This window comes from Mirounga angustirostris, unplaced genomic scaffold, assembly GCF_029215605.1.
Source record: "Mirounga angustirostris isolate CCGP_5_RB_7025 unplaced genomic scaffold, mMirAng1.0.hap1 SCAF_5, whole genome shotgun sequence".
In the NCBI taxonomy this organism is placed as follows: domain Eukaryota; kingdom Metazoa; phylum Chordata; class Mammalia; order Carnivora; family Phocidae; genus Mirounga; species Mirounga angustirostris.
The window spans coordinates 5,047,293-5,056,592 of NW_026991713.1; positions in this window are offsets into that span (position 1 = coordinate 5,047,293).

The window sequence follows — 9,300 nt, forward strand, 5'->3', positions numbered from 1 at the left end:
ACAGTGGGTCAACAGAAGAGAGGGAGAGTGGGAGCGGTGGGGACAGTGGGGGGGGGGTGTAGCGGGACAGTAGCAGGGACAGCGTGAGCCGTGCTGAGACTGGGAAGGGAGATGTGCCAGGGGACGGCTGTCTGATCAGGAGACAGGATGGGGGAGTGAGAATCCCGGCCACCCTGAGGGAACCCTGGGGCTCCCACCTTCTAGCAGTGGCCCCGGGCCTGCCCCTCACCCTTCTAGACTTCAGGCTCCACGCCTATCAAATGATACTCCCAGTGACCTTGCAGTTTAGTTAGGAGCCTCGTAGTGGATCTCAGAGGATGGGCATTTACCGAACACCTACTGTGTGCATCCACCATGGACTAGACACCCTGGGGGTTCTGATGGTGAACACAGCAGACAGGGACCTCCGTCCAGCTGGGGAGAACACAGTGGACAATCGTAGCTCTTCCTCTTTCCAGCCCACTTTCCCGTCCCAGTCTGCTCGGGGCAGGGTTGCCGCTGCGGCCTTTCACCTTCCAGATGAGGAGACTAAGGCAGCCTCGGGAGGGGACGCACCTCGTCCAAGCTGAATCCCACTCTGGCCACTGAGCCAGGGGCCGTCCGCGCCGGAGGGCCTGGGAGACCCCCCAGTCCAGCCCCACGCTTGTCAGATGAGAACACTGAGGACTGCATCCTTTAAGTGCCTCCGTCTCTCTTCCAGAACATTCCCAGTAAGCAACAACTCAGCCCAGGAATGGGCTCGTTTGAGCCGCTGGAAATCTCAGCTGGGATCCTGGCGTCTGGGGAAGGGCCGGGCTCTAAAAATAAACCAGTCGCCTCAGCCTGGGAGAGCAGCCGGCGGGAGCCTGGTGAGCAAAGCCGCCGCCTGAAGCTTTTGGCAGATGAGGGCGGGCCCAGCCCGGCCAGAGCACACCCCCTCTCCGGCAGCTGGCCCCTGGGGTGGCCTGGTGGCAGGTGGCAGCCAGGAATATTTGACCCCTGGCGCCTGGAGGCACTCCCACCCCCTCAGGCACACGCACGCAAACGCCCCAAGCTGGGACGAGCTCCACAGAGCCTGGCCAGGGCTACTCCCGAGGAAGGGGCTGGTGGCGGGCTCCCGGGACTCCCAGAGTTACCCTCTGCGTGCTGGATAGCAACAAGCCTCAGCACAGGTAAGGGGACGCTTCACCCCCTGGAGGAGGTAAGCCTGGGGTGGGGGAGCTCTGGGCGGTTGTCTGTGCCCTCAACTCCAGGGAGCCCCGACATGGGGAGGGGGTGTGATGCCTCTTCTCTCCCCTCTGCATGCCTCCAGCCTGGTGGGGAACAGCCTGCCCTTTGCAGCTCTGAATATTCTCAGCCACCGCCAAAATGTCAGCTCCTGTTGGCATAATTAGAAGCCACTGCAGGTTAATGGGTTGGCAGGAGCCAGGTTGAAAAGTTTTGGAGGCGGGTGCTGGCACCGGGTTCAGGGGAGATGGGCCTCCCCATTCAGCTCCAGGAGTGGGTGGGGGCAAGCCTGCCTCTGATGGGACCCGGGCAGCCGGACTTCTCAAGAGCACTATCTGGAGAAAATTCTCTAGAAAGATGGGGAGAAATCCCAGGGGCATACGGGTTCCCCATCGGGTCTGGAGATCCCTGGTTCAAGGTTTACAAAGAGAAATGAGTCTCAGTGAGGGCTGCTTGGGCGCGGAGCCAGGCCCGATGGAACGGATTTGAGAGGAAGGGGCCTATGACTGGAGCTCTGTGTCTTTGTTCCCTGGTGTTCGGAGGGGCTGTCCATCTGACATTCTGCCTCGATGGATTTCTGTGCCTGACTCCTGGGCAGGATATTCCGCTACAGGCCAGGTAATCAGTGCTACCGTGACTGCCTCCCACGCCCAGGATGGGGAGGCAGGGAGACGGGCTTGGCGAGGGGGCTTGCTGGCCACCTCCACCCGTTCATCAGAGGAGGGCAGGTGCTGGGGGGACCTGGGGACAGGCCAGACCCGCGAGCGTGGTCCAAGCCTTTCCCGGGTACCCGGCAGGGAGTCACTTGGGGAGTGGGGTGAATCAGGATGAATTCTCACAGCCTGAGGGTGAGCTGGCCTCTGCCGTGGTCAAGTCCTGTGGCAGCACGGTTCCGAGGAAGCCCCGGGGCTGTCACGGCGTCGGGTCCAGACACTTGGCTGCAGAGAGGGTGGGCCTGCGGGGAAGGGGTAGTCCGTGGACAGCACCACGTGGCCACTCCTAGATCTCAGACCGAGCATGTCTTCCTGTAACACCCAAGGACCCTCCAGGTCAGACGTCCACACCTATGCACCTGCCCCTGCCGCCGTCCTCTCTGTCCACACGGTCACTCAGACTCACGTCCCTGGAGCTGGTGTCCTTTGACCTTCTCCCATGCATCCCCCAGAACGCTGCTCAGGGGCCGCTGCGCTCGATCCTGCCCGGTCAATCGAGCCCACCTGCCCCAGCCTTGCTATGACTCCCAATCCTCACCTGTGGCCTGCGTCACTAGAACCTCACAGTGCTGTCACTGTTGGGACTGAGGCCCCCACTCCTCTGCTGTGTGGGTCATAGCAAAGCCCTGGGCCCCTCCAAACCTCAGGCTTCTCACCAGTAAAATGAGGCTGCCTTCCTCATGGGGATGCTGGAGGAGCAGCGGAAATCTCAGCAGGAAGGGCGTCCCAGCGCGCGGGGCAGCATGCTCCCGACCACTTCTACCAGTGCTTGAGGCCGTGTCCCTGAGGGCCAGGACTTGGCACACAGTAGGTGTGCACCAGCGTGTGTGGGAGTCACGCATGCACACCTGCACGCAGGTGAGGGCATGGCTGCTCGGGCCCTGACATTAGCACCAACCCCATCTGAGCAGGATGTGGTCGCGACGCCCGCAGAAGTGCCCTCTCCCTGCTCCCAGCGCCTGGTGCTCCCCCTGCCCCGCACGGGCCTCGCCGGCTGACGGATTTGGGTCCAGGGCACGCGGGTCACCTCCTTCCAGCAGGCGAGTGGAGCCCCGGGAAAGCGCGAGGCCCTACGTCTTGCGAGCCGTTAAGGCGCTGGCCTTGGTCTTGGGAAAGTCATCTTTGTTCTCCAATCTGGTTAATTCGGTTCCTGTCTTCTGGGAACACCCAGCCCTGCCCCCGCCTCCGGTGCCTCTGAAGTGAGTCCCTTCCCAAGAGCCCCCTCTGACCCAGCACAACCTGTGTGGCGACCCAGGAAGGTTGGGAGGTGCCCAGGGTGGTGGCTGGGCCAGGACCCACGGACACGGCCACGCGGAGCGTTGTAGCAAGGGGCCTGGCCACCCAGCCACGCTCCTGCCTGAGCTGCAGCAAAGCCCACTCGCCAGCCACCAAATGCGGGGCGGGGGCTGGCGGCCTCACACTGGCACTCAGTCCGCTTGCAAAGAAGAAAGCGCTCCCGAAAGAGACGAGTCAGCAGAACGATGCAGCTGTGTGTACTTAGTAATGATGTGATGTGTATCTGAAGTCGAGGCTGTCCTGGAAACACACGGCGCCCGCCAGCCGCCTTGACAAAACTCCCGCCTTCCGCACCAAAGCGAGGCTCCAGCCTCGCGGCGGCCCTCACCTCACTGGTTGCGGGCCCGGCCCTCTGTCACACTCCCCGCCGCTGCGGATGCTGGGGGTAACATCTGCTCTGTGGGTGCCCTGCCGGGTTGAGCATTTCGCCATTTCATCCAGTAACTCTGCCCCTTCGGCAGGAGGGGTGCCTCTGTCCCCGCCCCTGACGCAGGTGCGTGTCTGTTGTATGGGTCAGCTTTTGCTTACAACGATGCTCGGTGACAAACAATCCCCACATCTCGGGGGCTTACAGCAACTGCATGTATTTTTTCTTGCTCTTGGGTATAGACTTTGGCTGATCTTGGTTGAGTCTGGCTGGGCCAAGCTGGGTTCAGCTGCACTTGACTCCAGGCTGTAATCCCTTTCGGGTCTGCCCCACGTTCACAGGCTGGGGTCTGGTTTCCTCTTGGTGCAGACGACGAGCAAGAGGCCAAGCCCCCGCAGCCAAGCCTCAGCTCACGAAGGTGTCTCTGTGCATGTCCCTTGGTTATCACCCACCTGCACCTCCCCAAGTGGATGGGGTGAGGGTGTAGACTCCACCTACTCTCCGAGGGGCACTGTAAGGTCAGGGGATGAGGGGCCTCATCTTCCACATCTGCCCGCCTGATTCTCCCAGGACCATGTGGCCCTGATGTAAATATCTGAGGTTGGGGGTCAAGAGAGGGAGCTAGCAGCCAGGTAAGGGCATTGCTCCCAGCTTGGGGGTGGATCCAGGGAGAGGAATGGAGCAGGGACTGGGGAGCACTTAGGTGTCCTTGAGGGGATAGGAAAGTCTTCACGGGGGAGGTGGCCCCATAAAAGATTCCAACAGGGCAGGGGATAGGGTGGAGGGCATCCTGAAGGCAGGAAAGCAGGTGTCATCGCTGGTCTGCCTGGTTCTGCTGCCACTTGCTGAGCGAATGCCTGCCCTCCTGGGCCTGGTTCCTGCAGAGGGTACAGCTGGGCCCTTCCAGAAGCCCTTCCCTGCATCTGAGCTCCTCCCCAAGAGCTCTATTGATCTCCTCTGCCTCCCGCTCTGAGTTAAGTAGTAACCAGGAACCTCTGATCTCATTACGGGAATTATAACTGTCCAGCTCTTTTTGGATCATTCTTGGTGGCTGAGCCTGGGGACACGGGCTCTGGAGAATTACCCATCCAGCAGCATGAACAGGAAGCTGGAGACTTAAAGGTTACTCACAAATACTCCAGTTCACATTAATTCACAAAATCAAGAATACACAGCCCAAATGCCCTGAAGCTATGAAGGTCTTTAAATACCAGTCATTCAAAGGGGAACAGCGTGATTTTTCCAAATTAAATACTGTCTCGTCTCCTGCGATTTCAAGAAGAACCCCGGGCAGAGAGATCTCTTACAGAAAGGAATCCTATCCAAGAGGCATTTGGTCAAGGTCTCTCGGTCCCTGTACTCACCCCCTGCCAGGCAGGGAGGACCAGAAGGGCCGGATTAAGGAGCATCTCTAGCACTGTAGCCCTGTGCACTTTCCTTAGCTTCCATGAGCCTCTGTTTATCCATCTATGAAATGGGGCCCGTCCTCCAGGAGGGCTGGGAGAAGGGGCGGGGGGAGGGGAGGCAGGGCAGTGCAAGGAGGTCGGCTAGCCCTTGCACGGGGCCTGGGGGAGGAGGGAGCAATGAGGGACCAGCGGGCACAGGGTGGGGGAAGGGAAGGCCGAGGGTGGAGAGAGAGAGCCCCAGCTGCTCTCCCTGCAGGAGCGAACAGCGGGGACTGAGGCCCTAAGAGGCCCCAGCACACCCTAGCTGGCAGGGCTGAGGCGACAGAGACCCTGTGCCGCCCCCTCCCAGACCCTGCCCTCCCTAACTGTCCTCCAGTGGGGGAGCTTCACCATTGTCTCCAGCCCCAAAGGGACAGAACTGAGTCCATGTTTTTAAAAAATGAATGTTTGCACTTGTACGGAGTGCTAGGAAAGCCGGCCGAGGAGCAAACGTTAATCAGCTGCCATCTGGTCCTGTGGTGAGAACCGGCTTCCTTTTTATGGTCCTTCTCGTGCCTCAGAAGAGGCCATCACTGGGAGCCTAAAGTGTGGACTGGGAGCTCTGGAGCCAGACAGCCTGCGTTCAAACCCCAGCCCTGCTGCTTCTCAGCCGCAAGACCTTGGTGAGCCTCAGTTTCCCCACCTGTGCATGGGGGTCTCGTGGAGGCATCGTGAGGATGCCGGGCATTAATTTGTGCAGAGCACTTAGCACAGAGCCAGTGAGCTCTCCAGAAAACGCTGGTTGTTGTTTTGAAGACACTTCTCTGGGAGGATCTCATCTAATCCTGGGTGAGCTATCAGGGGCAGGTGCATGGCAACCGGGAGGCCGGGCCACGGCCTCGTAGTTTTGAGTGCGCTCCTGGCAGGTTTTCAAATGAAATCTTTTCTCGGGGCTACTCAGACTGGGGGAGATGGGAGGGCACCCACTGGCTCCCCCAGACAGGGGCCCGCACCCCTGGAGCTCTCCCGCTCACCAGGGGATGCAGTTCGACCAATGCCCTGCGGAGAGCATCTCCCTTAGGATCCCCCCCTGGGCCTGAAGCCAGTCAGACCTCTGGCCAATCCCAAATCCCACAAAGCTGCAGAGAGCCCAGCGGGCTCAGGGCCTGCTCTCCTCAACTTTCCTCCCTTCCAAAGAACATTCCCGGAGGCCTGTCCTGGGCAGGCTCCCACCCACCTGGCAAGGCCAGGAGAAGGGGTGGGTTCTAGGAGGCGCCAGCCAGTGGGGCCACACCCAGGTTTCCCAGGGCCCCCCCACCCCGGGGCTGCTCCCTCTCAGCCCCCTCCCCACGGGGTCAGTCCCCACCCGTCTCCCCATGCCACCCCCAATCTGTCCCTTTTTCTCTCTAGACCCTCTGTTTCCCTCCAGCCTTCCCCCTCCCTCCCTCAGCCTCGAGTGGCCCTGATATCAAACTCAAGTGTCCTCTTTGGCAATTTAAATGTATTACATGTTTTCAGTTCTTAATTTAAAAAGCAGATGAGTGGGATATTTTCTCTTTCTCTCTCAAAAAAGTACAACAAAAGCCACCAAATGAGTTAATTGATTCTTTTCTCCTGCTGCCCTCTCTACAGAGGCCCTGGGTCCTCGTCACCATTCACACTAATCCCATCCACTTGGCAGCAGGATCCACTTAATGCCAAGAACGTGCACGTCTGGGTCCCTGAGGCCTTGGCCGGGGCCAGGCAGTGGCAGCTCACCTCCGTCCCGCTGGGCTCCTTGAGGACCCCGTGCCCCCACCTGCCCCCCCCCACCCCCAGATGGTAATTTGGGCCATGGCCACCGCTGTAGGAGCATCTTCCCCGAGTCCTCCACGCCAGCCCTCCGCCGAGCACAGCTCTCTACTGCTTCCCTCCGCGGCCCTGCCCTGGGGCCTGGGTACAGTCACTCTGCATGGGGGGACAATGGGCTTCGCAGCTCCGGGGCTCGTCCAAAGCCACCTGCCACGTCCTGTGTAGCAGAGAAGCATTAGAAGCAGGGTGAACCCTTCCCCAGGCCCCTGCAGGGCGCTTTATCCCACAGTGTCTCATTCGGCCATCCCCACCCTGCAGATGAGGCCCGGAGGGAGGGAGGGCCTCGCCGAGTCACTTGGCCACCACGTGTGCTCAGCAGGCCGGGGACGGACGGAGCTCGCTCGGGTTGTTGCTGCACATACTCGCCGGGTTAGCAGAGTGACCCGGGGCTGGGGGAGCCTGCGCTGTGTGCTGCAGGGACAGACAGGACTCTCGGGGTGCTTGGGGGATGGGTGGGGGCTCAGAGATGCAGGCAGAGATGGGCGTGCCCCCCAGAACCCCTGGCCACCATGTCCTTGGCTGTGAAACCGTGGCGACATGCACCCCTGGCAGCCGCCACCAGCCTCAGTGCCCGTGCCTGCCCTCGGCTGGCCTCCTGCCTCCATTCCTGCTATTCCCTTGTTCCCGGGGCACTTGTATTCCTGCTAAATAGCTTTCCCTGCTTCAAACATCATCTCCTCCAGGAAGCAGTCCTGACTTCCTCTCTAGTCCCACTGGACCGGTGCAGACTTCCAGGAAAGCACAGTGTCAGGGGCTCCACGGAGGACAGGTGCTTTTCCCCAACCATGAGAGGGGACTGCTGGAGGGCGGGGACAGTGGCTGACCGAGCCTGGCGTGGAGGAGCCCTTCCAGAACAGCGACTGTTATTACCACCACGCGGCGATGCTATGGGGATGTAGGGGAACCTCCCGCATCTCCTCCCGGCTAAAGAGAGCATTGTCTTGTTCCACTCAGCTGCTCCCTCTCTCAAGTCCCCGGGGAGAGCCTGGAGCGGCCAGCCGGTTCCTGGACTACTGAGATGCAGAACTGGGGAAGTAAGCTGAGAGACGAGAAGGGGAAAGAACCCGTTCACTGGGTCAGTCCCTGAGCTTTCCTTTGTGGTGGAGCATTCTGATCATGAGCAGAGTGGAGCGGAATGTAAAGCCATGAGGCCCAGGCAGTCAGCGGGAGGATCATGAGCTGGGAGCAGGATGGAGGGAGAGACGGAGGAGCCAGCAGAGTGCGGGAGGACGGGGTCCGGGGTGGAACGGGGCCCTCTGCAGAGACTGGGCTACACGGGGCCATGAGATCCTTTTGCGTTACATCATGTTGTTAAGAACCAGGGATCCTGCTGCCCAGAGGCATCTCGGCCTGCTCTGTAACCCCTAAATGTCACTCTTAGAGTTCCTATCCACACCTTCTAATCCAGGCCAACCAACCACAAAAGTGAACTCTCCCCTCTTCCAGGTAACAGCACAGAAGTTAGAAATCCCTTTCCTGCCCCACTGGCAGCAAGCTCTTTGAGGTGTGTGCCTCAGAGCCAAGCTGTCCTCCAAGTGCAAGTCCCAAATGTGTGATCTCTCTGAGATCAGCCCGGGAGAGACGAGCTGCTCCCTGCCAGTGCCCTACACCGCCTGCCAATTAGCTTCCACGGAGGTCCGCAGAGAAAGCGGATCCTACATGATGAAAGACCCGGAGACAATTAAGGCTCGTGGTGCCTCCTCATTAATGCTCTTGAGAAGAGCAAGCATGTCATCGAGCTGCTTCGCTGGGACCCCTCAGTCCTTCTCAAACTCACCCTCTTCCAGGACCTGCCATCCCGAATCAGGGAACGGGGTGGGCAGAGCTGACAGGATGGAGGGATCAGCCAGGAAGATGCCAGTTCAGTCACCCATCAGTTTATGGTTCCTGCTCTGCAGGATGCAGCTGGGAGGGCTTGGGTTTCGTAGCCTCACTGAATCAAGCTTCCATCCCCACTTAGTAGCTGTATGACCTTGGGCAAATGACTCAAGCTCTCTGAGCACCCAGTGGCCTTCTCTGTAAAGCAAAGCCTGCCCACACCATGGGGTTCCTGGGACGGATGGCAGAGTGAAAGGAGAAGGCTCTAGAAGGGCCTGGCACACAGTAGAGGCTGGGGATAGTAGCAACTGTTAGGTTATAGGTACCGCAACCTACCAAGAATGTGGTAGGGGGTTGGCCGGCCTGGCCGGGGATCCTGGTGCTACCCTTGCTCACCGCACGAGCCGGGGCTGGTCCCCCGACGTCCTCTGAAAAACAGGACTAATAATGCCGGGCGGGGCTGTTGTATGGGTCCTGTCATGTGATGTAGGGGAAGATGCCTTGCTAACTGTACAGTGTGTGGCAATTATCATGGGTGGTCCCTAGAGGCCATACGGTAATGACACGCCTTGGTGGTAAGATAGGCTCTCTGCTGGGGATCTGATGGCTCAGGGGGCTCTCCCGAGGTGTGGTCCCGTGGTTAGTTAGGAGATGTGCTGGGAGC